The sequence below is a fragment of the Phaenicophaeus curvirostris genome, chromosome 16 (assembly GCF_032191515.1).
Source record: "Phaenicophaeus curvirostris isolate KB17595 chromosome 16, BPBGC_Pcur_1.0, whole genome shotgun sequence".
Classification (NCBI taxonomy): domain Eukaryota; kingdom Metazoa; phylum Chordata; class Aves; order Cuculiformes; family Cuculidae; genus Phaenicophaeus; species Phaenicophaeus curvirostris.
This window is the reverse complement of record NC_091407.1, coordinates 4,402,771-4,420,614: the sequence shown is the minus strand read 5'-3', so window position 1 is coordinate 4,420,614 and position 17,844 is coordinate 4,402,771. Positions and strand designations below refer to the sequence as shown.

Genomic DNA, 17,844 nt, shown 5'->3' with positions numbered 1-17,844 from the left:
ACTAGGGGAAAATAATATTTATGAAACACATACATTATTTTTTCTGTGTAAAAAATCATTGGAATCTGGAGATAAATGTTATATTTTCTGCCAATGTGTTTTGAGAAAATATAAAATAACAGTACAATTTTATGGTAAATGTTTGTTTAGCTAATTTCTTTCTTCAGATCGTAGGTGCAAACAGAACATTTGCACCTCTTGTGAGATAGCAGATATCTAGAACTCGCTATTTCCAGCATTTTGGAGTTGCTCAAGAGCTAGGCAGGGAATATATATATGAACTGAACATTATGCTTCTGGTCCATGTAACTCAGTGTCGCTCCAGTAAAGATGACCGATTCCTGCCAACCAAATTTTTTGCAAATGATCTTCATTCTAGGTATTGCAGACTGAATTTATCACAGGGACAGAGCATGGAAGGCGCACCGGCTCTGCTGGAATTACTCTGTAAATGAGTTGGCCCCGTGAATTGGCAGGATGGAAACAACAGCTCTTATCTTAACCCGCTGTTTGTTAGCTTCACCCGTGCTTAGAACTTGTGACAGGGAACACTGCTGAAATTTGGCAGTATGAAAACATTCCCCACAGATATTTTGCTGCCAGTTGCAGAGGCTGACAGGAGGCACAGATGGTGGTTTTCCTGGAAACTATAATATAATGCAATTTCCTATTAGAAACATCAGTGAAAGCTGACCCGGTGACTTATCAACACGACATCGTGTTGGCTGTGTAGGAAACTCTTGTGAAACAGCTCAGGCTGCAGGGACCAGGTTTCCAGTAAATGCAAAAATATTGACGTAGTTCTTGCTTAAATAACATTTGTAAGAATGAGTACGAAGCTGGTTTGTGTTGGGAGTTTGAAGGGGGAAATTGGCCCTCTGCAGAGTTGCACTAAGGCTGAAATTACTTAAGAATCTGTCACATCTGTTGGAGATAAACAGATATCTTTCTGATAATTGTCAGAAAAAGGCCAAGACCTCTTGTTCTTGTCACTCCTGTGGCTATTTCTGTTGCTTGGTGAAGGAAATACCGTTTTCTATCTGCCTCTTAGATAAACTTGTGCATTTACTGATTGCATTATTACTATTCCATTTATAATGTCTGAATGAGGTATTTTACTTGAACGTTTTGGGAGGGCTACTATAATGTTAACGCTGATCTAAGTATGGCTATTAATAGATTTTAAGATTTGGAATAGGAATTTTCACTTACCAGGGACTTGGTACTAATTCAGAGGCATCATACTGACATGACTGGGTTCTGTTTTGTCTTTCTAGTGCTTTTCATGTGCTGCTCCCCACTCCACTTTATCAGTGACAGGTTTTTTTACCCCATATCCATCAAATATTTTACCAATAATCATGATTTCTTACAAGACTCCCCATTGCATCCATATGTATGGACTGACCTGAAGAAGTCACTAATAACTGTTAGCACTTTCTGTTCCAGGATGCTTGCAAAGTGTTTAACAGGTTTCAGTATTTGATGATTTGATTTGAGTCCTTTTCCATAGATCACAGGTGTGTGGACAGGGATGCTTTCTTAGTTATTCTTAACAGATACTGTTTTTTCTGGCCTAGTTGAAGGCTGGGCAAATGTTTCCAAGGGGGGAAAAAAATAAAAAAAGAAGTAATTTTGGGGGAAGGAAAATGCAAAGGAGTCTGGGACCTCTGTAAACCAGAACTTTCTAAACCTAAAGTCTCCCATCACAAAAACATCTGTGAAGTTACACCTGTGTGTACTACCTGTAGCCACCTGTTACTCACGCTCTGTCTGATCTGTGGTATTGCAGGAAGCCAGGGTTAGGATTTCCTGGGACTACAGCCAGATAAGCGACACTGAAATAAATACTAGTGCTTACTAATTGCAGTGTATCAATTCACATGCCATTCAGCAATTACTGTTGTTGGGATTTCGTAATTTGAACAGGTTTCTTTTAAAGGTTTATTTGTCCTCTATATATTCAGACATTTTTTAAAATATTGCGCAACACAAGACTTCTGCAGCAGATTTTAGTACTGCAGGAGCTGTACAGAGCCTTGATGTATAAAATAAATTTATAATCTGCTTCCTCCTGCACAAATGGGTAGAAGCCTCAGGAGTAATTAGAATGTCACTGAGCCAGTTTCTTAGTAACGATTGATAAGTGGTTGTTTTTACACAGCCCACACAGACACAGGGTGCATACCAACATTAAACCACAGTTTGTAGGGAGGTCACTGGAGACTACTAGCCTATCTTCACTCAAATGAGCCTTACACATTTTAGCTGTTGTGGAAAATATGCAGAATATTCTGATAAACTCTTATCTGATGTTCAGGCCCTTCACGCAGAAGCTCAAATGAATCATTCTGATATGCAGATCAAAAACATAGATGTTCGCATGAATCACTTTGTTCAGACATTTGATTAACTTTTTCATCAGTTCAGAATCAGCCCAACTTCTGTTGAAATCCATGGGATGCTGCGTTGACTTAAATGATGGGGCCAATCAAATATGTGAAGGATGCAATGCTGGCATGAGAAATAGGGTGCTGCCTTTCTACACTGCTTTATCATTTATATAGAAAGGACAAAGTTCAGCTGACAGAACCCTAAAGGAAAGTAGGTCTTCTGCTAAGTACAGTAGAGAACAGATTTGCAAATAGCCTGGTGATTAGCATAGTTAAAAATGCTTATGGTGGCTAAAAAGGACAGCAGTCATTCTGCTTATTCAAAGCTTCTGCTGAAAGCAGTCAGGAAACTTTTGGTGCTTTGAAGTTTGCCTTTGGCTTACCTCCTTTTATAATATAAATGAAAATGCAGCATAACTGTGATTAATTAGTTAATTAGTCACTGCTGTGTCTTTTAGAGCCTTTGCAGTAATATTTCACAGTATGGTTTGCTGTTTGTTGTTGTTGTTACAGTATGAACTGAAGATTCATAGGTATCTCACTTTCATTGATAACTTTGTTGCCTTATTAAGGACTAATTAGATTAACTTTTGATCAATTCCTCTGCTGTGCTTCTGCTATACTGTTACACAGCTAGATTTAATACACAGAGAAATTGAAATCTTATATATTCAGAGCAACTAATAAAAGCATTAAAAGCACATCGTGCATAAAGAAACAATAAATTAAAAATCCAGCCTAATGTGCACAAAAATTTATACGCATAAGAAAAAGGCTACTGTAGTTTTCTTTTCGACAACCAGCTAAAAGTAGCAGCATAACAAATTTCAACAATGATATTTTTCCTGAAGTACTGTTATCTAAAATCTGAGCGTTGGTTTCTAGCGATGGCATTACTCATGTTCACTGATCCAAGGCTTGTATGCATTCATCTAAATTGTTTACCAGCCAACCCCAAAGCAATCTAAAAGGTGAACTTCTCAAAATCTCACCTGGTAGGCACCGTCTTGTTCTTCCTTGCTGGCTGGCAGAAACATTTTGCCCATCACGCCAAACCCCTTTTCAAAGGGAGCTCAGCAGAACCTCCAGCGTCTCGTTGCTCTCGTGGGAGTAAACAAGGGGAGAGCCTAGGACAGGACCGCTGACGCTGCGCTCCCCGGGGTGGTGACACCGAACTCTGTGTATACATGTGACTTCCCCTGCACATACATACACATAATCCTTTAAGCTTCAGCTGCACGCTTGTATTGGCGCTGAGGGCTCTTGCAAAAACAGGGGCCTGATCCTGCTGAAAGGGGCTAGTCTGTGTCCTGCACTCACGACTGAGAAAGAGGGGGCCTGGGGTCTTTCTGTTTTTTTGGAAAGGACAAACTGAAAGGACATTACTGTGGTTTGAGAGCGGTTCAGCCTTTTGGTGTAGTTAAGTGAGACAAATAGTGGTTGCATCCAAGCGGGAGAGCTTTTCTGGTAAGAGACAAGAATTTTTACCTTAGGAGTAGCTACTCTGCAAAGCTGTGCGTGTTAACACACTAATAAACCCAGAGCAAAATAAGCCAAAAACGTTACATTAGTAAAATTTGATTTTCTTTAGAGATACTCATCACTGCTGTGTTTGTCGGGAGTCATATCCCTTCTCACCTTTGAAAAACAATGCTATTTAGCAGAAGCCTGTAACATCCATTTGGCCTCTGGAGAGTTTAGACAGTAACCAACATTAGACCTGAAAAAGCCAATGTATGGTTTAAAAAATACTTCACTGCAAACCTCAGAATTATTTTAAGCATTCCAAAAGAACGTTTTAATTAAAAGAAAATAATAACATGTAAGGAGAATGCTACTACTGTATCATCTTACTTTAATGAGGTGGTAGGTAAATGTAAATTCTTTCCATTTGAATAAAAAGCATGTAATATCATGATTCTGTGTACTTAGCTTGAATACAAATAGTCCTTAAATAATTTGCCGCCTTAAACTGTAATGAAGAATTAATTTATGGGTTTTCCTTCCTTCCCAAAGCAGAAAGTGTGCTATATGTTCTTATTTATCAACCAAAAAGGAGCTGACCCCTAAAATGAATGAAGAACTTGTCATTCATGTTAGGCATGTATGTAGCACGTGTATCTTCTTTGTTTATTGTTACTGTTATGGTATCTTATAAGCTAAAACTTCACAACAGAGCTCCAAGACAGAGTCTAAGGTCAACACCTGAGAACTTTTTGATTGCCAATATTTAGGATGTAAGTATCTGCCTACTTCAGTTATTTTTTTTTTGTTCCTTTTAACTATGCTTTTATTGTTTATATTAAAGAAAAGCCAAGTCCCTACCATCTTTATAACATAGCAGCTCTCTTTGTAAGTCCCACATTAATATTTTCCTTTAAATACTCTATTGTTGGAGACTAGTCACATTGCTGAGATTAAAGAAGTGCTTGCTTACTTAACAGTAGTATTTCTATGAGGAGATAATGTGGGGCAGCCCAGGATTACGGTTTTGCCATTTTTATGGTTTGTAATATTTAATGCTCATCACTCCTTTGGTTAAGCCGTTATGTATGGTTTGTATTTTGAAACACAGAGCAAAACCCCAAAACTGTGTTGATTTACATTTGATAAAATATCAGTGACAGTTGGGCATAGAATTTCAGGTGAAGTGTGCTTTGCTTTTGAGATTCAGACCTCATAAACCTTAGTGTATGGGCTTTCTGCAGGAGAAAAATGCAGAGATTGGGAGATGGAATAGTGCTCCTTCAGTCTCTAGGGAGAGCAGAGGGTAATAATGTGGCTCCTTTGAGTCTGCTGCTCTCCTGGTTTTATAGAGGCAACTGCTTGCTGTTACAGGCCCTGCCAGTTCATCATTTATTTTAGTTTGCAGAGCCCACAACCTAACAGTTTTTAAACCTCCTGGCTGGGTTGGTGTAGCACACCTTCCCGGAGGCTTATTTGACTCTAAGGATATATAATCCCCTATGCAATTATGCTGTTTAACTATCTGTTGTCACTGATCGTCTGGAGGAACCTGGGGTAGTTGCGGGGCAGAGGTGGCTGCTGCGCTCTGACCAAAAAGGTCAACATTTTAACAACACCCATACTGGTAGAACTGGCCCAGGTGTGTCTTGGGGCAGACCTGTGGAGCTGGGTGCTCAGACTTGCTCCTTGACAGACAGCAGAATGAAATGGTGAACAAGGATGTCTAAGGTTTACTTCAATGACTCATTTTTTTAACTCGGCCTTACTGCAAATTAAGCAAATACCAGCCTCGGAGACAGCAAAGCCCCTTCTGCAACCTTCCAGGAAAGTTACCCCAGACTTAAACCACCTTTAAACATAAGGCAGGTAATTTTTCTGTGCACGTAGTAGAAGTTGAGCTGAGCTGTCCCGTATGAGCGTGGCACACGTACGTTACTGCCACAAGCACCAGGGATCACAGAAGCCTCGGGGGGGTCTCATAGACTCATAGAATCATTAAAGTTGGAAAAGACCTCTAAGATGATCAGCAAGTCCAACCGTGCATGCTATACCATGTCCCAAAGTGCCACATCTGCATGTTTTTTGAACACCTGCAGGGATGGTGACTCCACCACTTCCCTGGACAGCCTCTTCCAGTGCTTCACCACCAGCACCCACCTCACTACACCCTTCTTTCAGGTTGTAGAACAATACAGTCTCCCCTCAGCCTCCTCTTCTCCAGGCTAAAGAATCACAGTTCACTCAGCTGCTCGTCCTATGAGCTCACATGCTTAATTTTCAGATGACATATACTGCTGCTATTGGCTTGATTAATATGCTGAATTAAATACAGCAGTTCCCTGTCAGTCTTCCCCCAATACAGTTCTCATTGCTGATGGTTCCATGAAGTTAATGCACAGTCCTAAACTTCATAATTACAACTCATCTTGTTAATACGAAAGTTGTATTTGCGTAGTGCAGGTTTTTGTTTATAGAATAATTTGTAGTGGTTCAGATGATGAAATCACCGTGTCTTTGAGGTGCTGATGTTTCTGATGCTGCTACATCTGATATGAATTGATAAGACAATTCCAGTAATATTTTTACATACGGGAGCTAAATAAAACAAAAATTAAGAAGCTCCATTGAGATTTGGCAATATAATAACTTCAAAAACTTCATTTTTTAGGAGTGTTCTATGCAGTAACTTAGACTTAGGTAGAGTTGGTGATTCAGATGGATTAAACAAATCACAAGGTTGAAGTGAAAGTAGTTATTTAGGACTGTGGTTGCCAGAATATTACTTTTATGAGCTGAAGTGGTTTTGTTTAAGCATCACTATGGTATTAGTGAATTAGTGGGTATACATTTGGGCCCTTCATACCCTTGTCAAAATTGTCTGTAAAGAATAATTATCCATAGAAAAGGATTATTGGAAATATTCCTCAGTATACTTTTGTCTTAAGCTGAAATGCTGATGCCTCCAGAGGAATGCAAACAGTTGGTGGTATGTGATGAAGAGACTGTGGTGCGGGCAAAGATCATGTTCTTCATGCAGAATGCAGCCAGTCCCCACTGACGTTTCATATTTGTCAGTGCTGGTGTTTTAAGCCTAGAGGTAAGATATAATATTGATGGGAATCATTCAGGATTGTTTATTTGTGTTCTATCTCGGTGTGTGCATTCAGCAAGTTCGTATTTGGTCATAACAAATCTGAAAATGCCTTGGTAATTATTTAAAGAAAATTGGAATTGAATGTGTAGGTCAGCTGAAGTAAGCACGACTTATTTGCAAATTTTAGATGAGTTGCTTTAGAACTGCATTTCATATGAGCACAACTTTTAGTCCCTTTCATTTTTTAATCAGCTATGATATTTTGGGTTGTAAGAGCTTTGATGGAAAACTTTACAAAGGCAACCGCAATTGTACGAGTGCTGCAACCCCATTAATCATACATTCATTCTCCAGAACCAACCTCTCTGGTTTAAGCGATTCAACTGGCTTTCCCTAAGGGCTGTTCACAAACGAGCTCTGGTGAAACTTGCTGTGGTAGTTGGATGCACTGTGGCCCAACAGGACAACACAGCCTCCCTCCTGCCGAGGGTGAGCGGCTGCAGCAGAGGGATGTGTGTGTCTGCGCTCTCCCAGCTACATTTCCAAACCAGACTGCGAAGGTGCGTCCTTTTACAGGGAGCTCAAGTTGCTGAGACAGGTGCAGTATTTTCCTTGAGCCAGCTCCATTGTGACAGGAGTGGGAACCTCCAGCAGAGGGGCAAACAAGCTGCGAGAGGAGTGATAGCATCTGGATTCATCACAGCTCCTTCCTCTGCTGACATGACTCAGGATCTTCTTGTGGTTTTAGCTAAAAATCCCTCAGACCTGCTAACCCAGCGAATTCAGAGAGGCTTTCCAAAGGCATTCAGAGCTTGTGATTTGCTTCGGTAGCATGCCTTTTATTTATTTATTTTGAAAAGACCTTGATAATAATGGGCAAGGCAGGAGTATTTGTGTCTCTTCCACTCAGTATTTTTTTTTTTAACTTGGACTCCTTTATATTTGACCTGTAGTTTGAGTGGCTGAACTGAAATTCACTGTTAGGTCACTGCTTGTGTGGATGTATTAGAGATGTATTCTGGTGCATCTGTGTGTGTCTTTTGTCTCTGCATACTTTGGATAATTTTATTAGCTATTGTTTGAAAATGTCATTAGACATTAAATCAGTTTATTTAGCTACTGTCGGCTAATCCAAACATACAGATATAATACACTGCTGCTGACCTTTTCCTGTTACCAGGCTTTCAGCAGCTCTTTCCTCTGCAGACCTCAGGTGGCGGGGATGGAGGAAGGAATTTAACCCTCAGGATGTATTTTATGAAGACTGTAGGTCAGGGTGAAGGCACTACAGCTCATTCCTTAGCACAGGAGACACAGAAGTGGAGGTTCATGAGAAAGGAGAAAGTCCATGACCTTACTGTTGTCCTTAATAAATAATTGGGTCAGCCCTTTAAGAAGATGTAAAGCAGCAAGGTTGCATGCTTAAGACTGGGGCTGGCTAGCAGGATTTCCTAGCCTGCTGACCATGAAGTGCTCCTCGCTTTTAAAATTTCCTTGACTGAACTTTACTTCTTGAAGCCTTCCAGGATTTGGGTAAAATCCCTGCACAAAAATATTTTAAGATGAAGTTGAACAACTATTTCTTTTAAAGCATATGGAAAGTGGAAATGGAGTTAAATTTTATTTTCTCTAGCTGTCCATTTTACTATGTTCATTTGAAAATACAATTTATTAGTAAATATCTATCCCAGCAGGTTATTCTGATAACATAATCTATTGTATTTTTTTTTGTTGATGGTAAATCAAGGGAAGAAAAAAAACAGAGGAAGAAGGCAACAAGAATGTTGACCTCAATGAATAAAAATTGGACTTTTTGTACTATGAGAAAATGAGATAATTATGGCTATAAAATCCTGTGCTCAAAGAATGAAAATAAACAACATACACGCTATGTGGAAATGAGAGAGAGCCATTGCATTAGGACGGATTCACTGAATTTTTTTCTCTGTAATATTTCTTAATTATGTGGGGATATTATTTTAGTTAAGGACTAAAACTGTCTTGGTGAGCATTCCTGGAGTTTGGCAGCAGTGCAAGAGGATGGTTTACAAGCATTCCACACCAGGAAAAGATTTGGAAAAGAGTAATGTGGAGTTTGGCCACTATTATTGTAAGCAGCATTAGATGCATTTTTGGTTGCACTGCAGCCATCTGGCAGGTAAGCGATCCATTTGTCTGTTAACAACCAAAGTTTCCCTATCCAGTCTACTTTGTAATAATTGCATACAGAATTTAATTTTAGGCTTACTCTTCTTTGGGGGGGGGTGGGTGAAGTGATTAAAAATAAAAGCATGTCAGAACAAAGAATTAAACCATCAGTTAAATACAGCACAATGACACTGCAGAGAGGTATAGCCATTGTGGAGTGGGACTATTTGTTTCTAGGTTTTAGAATTATTTTTTCCTTTAAATGGTAGCTAAATTATTTTCTTTGATTGTTCATATGTCACATGAACCTTATCAGATCAGTCTATAAAATTCAGCGTTTTCTCCAGTGTATGAAATCCTGCGATTACATCTTAGAGTCTGACGTCAAGTGGAAATAAAAGGCTGAAGTTATAATGCCATTAACTTGCTTTAATTAATTGTATGTTTCTGTACTTCAGCTTAAAGGGTGGAACGTATTACTTTAAAGACTACCTATAAAACTGGTGAATGAGCAGCCACTTAGGGTGCCACTTCAAAGAGAAACACCCAAAAGAGCAACAGAAGGGAAGCAGCTTTTGAATTCTCAGTTCCTCCTGGCAGCCCAGAGCCTGCAGAGGAAAACAACCCAAGCAGTGGTTCATTTTCTTTTGTGTCAGTTACATAACCTGCTCCCAGCAAATAACATTGAGGTGGAGCAGCCGTGCGAGGAGCCACTTCATAACCTGTGCCTATCGCAGCTGCTGAAAACCTTACCTGGCTTTAATAGTTCTTCCTTCCTGACTAAGGGAGATTCCTCACACTGTCTCCAGACAGTAACCTGACAAAATTCAGGAGCCTCTTGGTCGCACTGGTGTGTGTTTGAGATTTAAATGCTTGTGGTTACTCCAGATTTTCTATCTATTACTGATGCAATTAACAGTTCTTGGTTTCTACTATTTGTTATGATTTCTCTGTATGCAATATTTACATAGTTAATACTAAAGAAGTAGAAAAAAGTACCTGCAAACGGAAACCTGATATTTACAAGAGTGCTTAATCTTGTCTTTAGGATCAATTGAAGCCCCAAGAATTATGATTTCGTGCTAATCATCCTATGCTATTTTTAAACTTTGCCTTTGCCATCATGCTGTAGCTTCCGTTAACTATCATCCGAGATGCAGGCTGGTACTTTGTTCCTGGGGGTGACAGCTCCACCTGGTCAGCATTCTTCGTTTTGGTAATTGCTCTCTTTGCCTCCCTGTCTGTGTTGGGCACCCTCCCAGCTGCCCACTACGCCACTTTTAAAAAAAGAAAATAAAGAACCTTTGAGTAATCGCGAAACAGGACATTTTTCATATTGCTGTCACTCTCAAGTATGATACTGAGAGAAAAATTACTGTTGAAAGCTCTGGTTATTTGAGCCCAGAATGCTTTTAAATTATCAATTTTAGGCCTGGATACTGCAAATTAACTTTGGATAGTTAGATGCATATATAGAGGCAGAACAAAACCCCACTGAAATGAGTAAGCCTGGTGTGACCTGGAGGTTCTGTCTCGTAGGGCTGTCTGCAGTGCTTTTGTTTATTTTTTTAAGTGTTTTAGAATCCTTTTTTCCAACTAAATATACAGTGTTCCCTATATGACGGATGAGTAGTACCAAACTTCAAACCATCCGACAAAGCAGCTTTCCTTCACTTTGTTTAGGAAGATCTCTTTGATTTTGCTTGTATTTGAAGTGCACTGCTGGGTAATCATGGAATGTGTATCTGTTTAAACCAAATTCAAAGAGTATCATGAACTGACACCTGCTTAAGTCTTTAATTAAAAGTGGCTTAATCTCTAACAATCTCTACATACATAAGCAGAAAGTATCTGTGTTTAATGTGTACTTTGAACTGACATTCATTTAGAAATCAAAGATTTGTAAATGAAAAACAGTATGCTAGACTTGATGATGTTTGACTGGAATCCCTTCTTGTTGATACAGCCTAGTTTTCCTGATGCTGTCAGCTAATGGGAATAGTGTCTTATTAAAAATTATGTATAGAGTAAAAATATAAAAAGGCAGCTATCTTAAAAGGTGTGTCTATCGACCACATATAAAACATATTTAAAATAGGTAAATATGTACAGTGGAGCGTTGCTCTTCCTTGGAAGGTCAGCAGAGGGAATACTGTTTGCATTTCCAGCTGTAGATACCCTATAGAAAGAGATGCACTTTCTGTATTTTTCCCAACTGTGAATTTTGCTGGGATACTATGTTTAAAAATTAAAGACTGATCTTAATTTAATTAATATTCATTTATGTGAATTCATATTTGCTTTCTCAAATTTCTCAGCTTTCCACCTCGAAAATACCTTTGCAGTGTTCTCAAGACAAATGTATAGACAATATTATTATCTTTTCTTTTTGCAGCTGGGGGTGGTAAATGGCAGTAAGTGATAATAAGCATTGATTTTAACTGTTGAAGAGAAAAAGAAGAAAGAAGAGGAGCCTCTTCAGTTTTTGCAGATCCGTAGTTTCAGTTATCTCTACCCACTGGTGGCATCTATAAAAACTTCCAGCATAACAGTATGTCTGGTCTCACCTTTGCTACGCTCACAATCAGATGTAACATGTTGGAGAACCTCAAGCTCTCTCCCAACTGTAGGTTCCAACCTACGCCTACGGTTTTGGGGTAAGGGACTTAATTTTTTTGACAATGGCACCTAAAAGGATGGCTGTCCTTGGACTGCATATGTGTAACGGGTTTGCCATCAGCCTTTTGTGAAGAATTTAAACTAGAAGCTTGCCTTGCTGTATGTAGCTGGTATCTTACTCAATATATCCTTCCTGTCTTTATACAGAGTCTCTAAGATTAGTGTGGGTCAGTATATTGAAAATAATAGAGAACAGACACAGAAAAATTGCTGCATGTTAAAAAAAAAATCATAAAATGAAAGAGGAAGTGCATCATTTATTATAACACCATGTAGACTAATGAAAAACATACTGCAGGCTGGAAATTTGTTAAGAGCTGAACTCAAAAAGTTTCCATTCCCAAAAATGCCTCGGGGCCTCTGGCTGTAAGCTTGTGGCTAAAGAGGCCCTGTGGTAAACTGACATAAAAAATAACCGCTCCATAAACATCCAGCTCCTGTTTCACAATAGTTGGAAATAAGTTTTAAAAAAGTGTTACCTATTGATACCGACTGTACTTTATCAAAGTAAAAGGGAGGTAGTGCTTTTATGACTAGAATATTAAACTGGGAGTTAAACTCTGGGGAGATGGGCTCTGGGCACAAAAAAGTGACATACATTATATAAAGGAGAAAATGAGAAAGATGAAGTGACTTGCTGAGAGCAACAGCGCGGCACTCCGTACTGGCAGAGCTGGTATTAACATGAAATTAACATGAAATAATTCCTGGCCTCTTGTGCTTTGTTCATTAATTTAACGAGGGTGAACACCTCACCTATTCCCCCCCAACTCTGCGCAGATGTCAGCCTTGGCACTCCAGCAAATTCTTCAGGATGCACACAAATAACGCCCTCGAAGTGCTGATGGCATTTACAGCATCAGTGCTCAGATGAATGGTGCTAGGCAGTGAGAGAAAACCAAGTTTTGTGTCTCCTATTAATCTGTTTGGCTTTCTTGAAGGTCTTTCCTGCAGTTAGCCCTACGTGATTGAGTAGTGTTGGCTTTGCCTTTCTCCCTCTCTCTGATCAGTCCATGTCGATGTCTGAAAATCATTGATGTGGACTTCGAGGCAGTTTAAACTGTCATGATGCCCTGGTGGTAGAGGTGGCAGGGAGACCATTACAGCTTCGATTCCTTCTTCATATGGATTGGCAGGCAGGTTGCAGAAATAATGCCAGTTAAACCTTTTAAGTGTTGATGTTCCTTCTGTCTGTTTCTGCATCTCCTCTGGGTGCCGGAGGTTCCTCTGGCTGGCAAGGAGCCCTGCAGTGCCTCAAGATCATGGGACACTTCCATGAAGTCCAGATTTCGCAAATTATAAAGATGTAGTAAGTTGGATGGACCTTCTTTTGAGACTACTTAAGTAGCTGCTTTGGTATCCTCCTTTGGGAAGAGGATGATCTGGGAGTAAATATTGCTTGCCTTTGCTAACCCTTCAGTAGGGACTCAGTAAATCTTTCCAGTACCTTTTCACAGAAGTTAATAGCAGGTCTAGAAGTCCCAAATTTGTTAAATACTTTCACTGTTGTACATTGCTAAAATAAACATGTACAATAACAGTCGTGCTATATTGCTATAGCTGTACTTACATGAGTTGCAGCCCAGGAGAACGTCAGTCTGAGATTGAGCCACTGGGAGAAAAAGAAAAGAAAAAAAGGTGAAACATTTTTTTTATAGGTGGTTGAAAGAAATGAAAATTTAACTGATTTTGATAAATACAGATAACTTTTTTTTTTCTTACATCGCACTGTACCATGTGTAGCATTTACAATACACAATGTTTTCATGTAGTGGCTAGAAAATCTGTGACTTCATTGTTGTGAAGTTTGGTGTTGAATTGCTGTGGGTACTGACTTGATTTTGGCTGAGAAATTGATAGAATGAATGTATCACGGTGGTGGTAGTGGTTTTATTTACATTTGTGAGGTGAACTGAGGATCTTGAACAAAAGCTGTAGATTGATCTAAAAATAGAAACGTAACTTCCTTCTCATTGAAAATGTCGTGCTTGGTGGGTTAAAACTGACACATAACAGTCCCGATACCAAAATATTTGTCATGTAACATGATACTATGATAAATGTTGGCTTGGTTTGTTATTGTAAAACTAGTGGTTTGGCATACTGTGTTACACTAATTCCCCTTGGTTACTGGGTATTTATTTGCTCCTTTGCACACTGGAGAAAAAATACAGAGAACAAGTATATTTTATTAAAATATAAAAAGTGTAATATATCTTGACCTCTCAAAATTTATAACCAGTATTTCAATATGCAGTTGTAACTTATCTAAAGGAGAAGAAAAATTAAGTAAAGCACTAATATCCCTATGTCTTGCAGTAAAAAAATAAAGCAACTATATATATGTAGGTTAAAGAGGTTTAAGTGTTTTACCTTATATAAGTGATGGAACAGTAATACTTGGAGAGCAAGATAGCTTTTCAAAATAGATGAGTTTTCTCCTAAAAGTAAAGATTAACTAGTTCAGAGGTACTTAATTATGACTGAATTTTGAGGTAAGCAGAATACTGTATTTGGGAAGAAATGGTTTAGGATAGCAGCCCGTGCCACTTCATTCTTTTTATATTAAAGTTTATTGAGAGGTGCAATAACAATCTGTGAAAGATCTGATTTCTTGCTGGTGCACGTTTTTCTTCCTTGCCTTTTCTCTACTGTTAGCGCTGGTTCTGGTCTTCAATACCAGGAGTTACAGTCAGAGCTCCCAGCTCCCCTGCTCTGCTTGGCTTCTCCTTCTCCTCTGTTTCCCATTGTGGCTGGTGTTTCAGGACCCAAGAAAAATAAACAGTGCAACCAGTATTTTGCTTGTAATTCTAGCTTCATAATTTGATGGAGAACAGTAAATAGAAGCACAAACTGTTGTTATTATGTGGTCTTGTTCCTAAGAGAAAAGGGATTTCCATGGCTAATGTGTCTTTGTGATGTGTGACACAGGTGGAAATTGCCTGACACCAACTCCAGTGGTCTTAAAGCCGCGCTGTAGGGGCTTGCCTCTCTGCTCTAACACAAAAATGAGCGTGCCAGAAATTCATGCAAAGAAGCAGTGGATCTCCTGTTTATATTTCCATGAAAATCAAAGTTGTGTTCCAGGACCCAATAAGACCATGCATTAGAGCAGAAAATGGATATGGAGAACTCTTTTCCTCTGTGTTAGGTGGGAAGGCGGATTGAAATAAATTGATGGATGTGAAAAGGGCTGGTTGATATGTCTCATTGCTGATGTCCCACCTGTGGAACAGCTGTAATATGTTCTGGAGCTCCTGGAGCTCCAGCTGTGTGGGGACAGGCTATAGGAGATGGATTCTCCTGACTAATGCAGTGCCTTATTTGTGGCTTGCGACCTTATATCCATGCATGTATGGGTATGACTAGAATTAAGCATGCGAATTGTTGTCTAATTTAGCTGACTAACTTCCACAAACTTCTTGATATGCACAAAAAGGTGCAATACTGAGACCTGCATTACAAGGACCACTGTCTCCTGCTCACGGAGCTCTTAGGGATGGGTTGGAGGAATGTTCTGCCCACAGTGGTCATGCAGCAGTCACCAAAAAGCAGCTTCTATGACCTTCTCTGGATTCACAAAGGTAATGTGTATCTCATTGCCTTCTTCCTCAGTGACTCAGTAGCTCTTCTGGATTGATTTGATTTTCTTGCTTTCTGATCCTTGTTGTTGAAGGGCATTTTCTTTTATGTAGTAAACATTGTTTCACGAATGATTAAATCACAACATGAATCATAACTGAAGTGCTGAGCTATACACACTGCTTTTCGCATCTATAAGCCTGTGGAGATGAATAACAAGTTCTGTAGTGACAACCTTAAAGTGGGTTTGCAGTTTTGCTGGGAGCTTAACCCAGTGGTTTCTGTCTTTTAATGTAAGCAGCTTGAGTGAAATAAAAAGCTAGTTAATCAGTTTGAAATGAAATCATAGCATGGACAGAATGAGCATAGTATTTCTAGATAGCTTAAAGAAGGGAGTACATTTTCAAATGTCTTGTAATTTATAATTTTATTAATGAGACCTGTGTTTTATATTTTAATAAATGTATATAGTATTAATCTTATATAATGCTAAATCACAGTATAAACTTCTGCAGTGCTATAATTAAGAAAAATGCAAGAGATGAGCAGCAGCTGCTGTACAGCTAATGAAGGGGTTAATTTCAGCATTTGTTTTAGACCATTAAGTACTATAAAGTATAAACGGTTGTGTTGCCAGCACAAACCAAAGGAAGGCAGTTAACTACCACTCCCTTCCCGGGCCAGCATCGCTGCCGTAGAGCTCAGGCTTCACTGGAATTGATTTGTTCAGGCAGTAGCGTGCACCAGAGATGTGGAAGAAGGTATAAATCATTGTTGCAAATTGTCATCTAGTGAGGAAAATCTTTTGTATTCTGCGTGTGAATATAAATTTTTCTCTATGAAAATGTTTTTATCCTTTCAGGCTGGAATACCTTTCATAAGCTGACTTAACAGTTTGAGAGCAAAGAGTTCAGGTCTTGTTTTCTGTCTGTTACTCCAGAGGCTGAGATCTGTGGGCTGTCCAATATATCATTGTTCACATTGTACGTTTTTTTAACAAGTCTGAAAAGTTTTCCTTGTGTGGTTTCGCAACCCCACACTTTTTTTTTTTTTTTGCCAAACAGCGTGAGTCCTATCACTAGATCAAATTTAGAATTCCCTGTTTCCAACAATTGTCTAATGGATCCACATGTTTACACAGCATGACATTGGCATCCAGATAGTCAAAGACTCCAATCAGCACTGCTGTTTCATGCTTCCTCCCTACTTCAAAAAAAATCCCAACCAGGCTACAGGCACAGTTATTCTGGTGTGCGGGGAGGCTGTGAATGACCCCTCTACTTCAGCCACCTCACAACATTTAGAAAACAAACCTTTTTCCTCTGTTATAAATGAAAACATTAACTCCTTTTATCAATGCTTACTGAATGAATAAATAAATCTTAAAATGCACTGAACAGGAGACTGGAAAGCAGCATTTCCAGACCTGATCCTTTTTCTGACCTGAGCTTCCCAGACTGAATGAAAACTTAAATCTGCCTATGCCCCTGCTACTGCCTGAGCCCTGCTGTCGTCCTAAAGCTCTCAGGTACTTTGCCTGGCCAACTGTACCTGTCTTTGGGTTGATAAAAGTATCTGTGGTGATGAAAGTATCTTATGGTGAATCAACTCACACAAGTCGTGTGTCGGCAAACCAACCTACTGAGTGGCAAGCTCAGTCACTTGGCATCTGCATAGCATGGAAGGACCTTTTGTAATTAACTTGCCTATGTATTTTGCAAAGTGTTTAATTCCTGTTCTGTGTGACTGGATGTAAATAAATCAGTAGCAACTGCTTAGCAGCAACTTTCCACAGTCATTTGCTCTAAAGAAACTTAGTCCCTGGTAGCGAAGGAAAGGGGTTTGGCTGGGACACCAAAACCCTGCTTTTTTTTTTTTTTAATTTTTTTTTTTTTTGATACTCTCATGGGTTCTTTCACTTCCACACAAGCAACTGCCTGAACGGGCCAAGTGGTCTTGATTTAACACTACAGTACTTGTCCCAGCTGCAGGGTGTCATAACCTCTGTTTCCTCAGCTTAGATTTTAAATCTGCAGCCATATGCTTCAGATGAACCACAACCGCCCTCGCTTTAACTTGATGTATTTGTTTTGAAAATACTGTTGTTCGCTCCAAGTTTTAGCTTCTAAGCAAATTAAGCTGATTTGCACTGGTACAGTGGGAGTACTTGCCAACTTGATATAAAAAGAAAAAAAATGCAAAGAAAGCTGAAGTAATTTTTAACTCATGAGTGCCAATGAAAGTACTTCATTAGCATGAACTTAAATAAAATACAAAAATGTTTTTTCTTAAAATAAAATATGATAGATTGCCCCTAAGATGAGAGTAGCTCTGATGGAGAAGTATTATCTTAGACAAATAATTGCATGTTGTACAGTATTTCAGTGAGGGACAGCGAGTGCCCAAAAAATTTGTTGCAGACAGGTTTTAGGATGGAGGATGATGAGCAGAACTGGGTTGGCTTTGCATTCAAAACTTGAT

General features: G+C 39.2%; 2 protein-coding genes across 7 annotated transcripts in view; one reads left to right on the top strand and one right to left on the bottom strand.

The window, feature by feature from the left end:
* Positions 1-17,844, top strand: part of C16H7orf50 (chromosome 16 C7orf50 homolog) — a 118,918-nt gene that overhangs the window by 55,100 nt on the left and 45,974 nt on the right. The window lies entirely within an intron of this gene.
* The window catches only part of GPR146 (G protein-coupled receptor 146), a 46,491-nt gene that overhangs the window by 11,762 nt on the left and 16,885 nt on the right, over positions 1-17,844 (bottom strand). Inside the window, exon 2 of one of the 2 annotated variants that reach the window (XM_069870466.1) lies at positions 13,352-13,393. The gene's annotated coding sequence lies outside the window, so the exon portion shown is untranslated. Of the gene's footprint in view, positions 1-3,385; positions 3,571-13,351; positions 13,394-17,844 lie in introns of those variants that run through there. The other variant, XM_069870467.1, reaches the window with a different exon arrangement.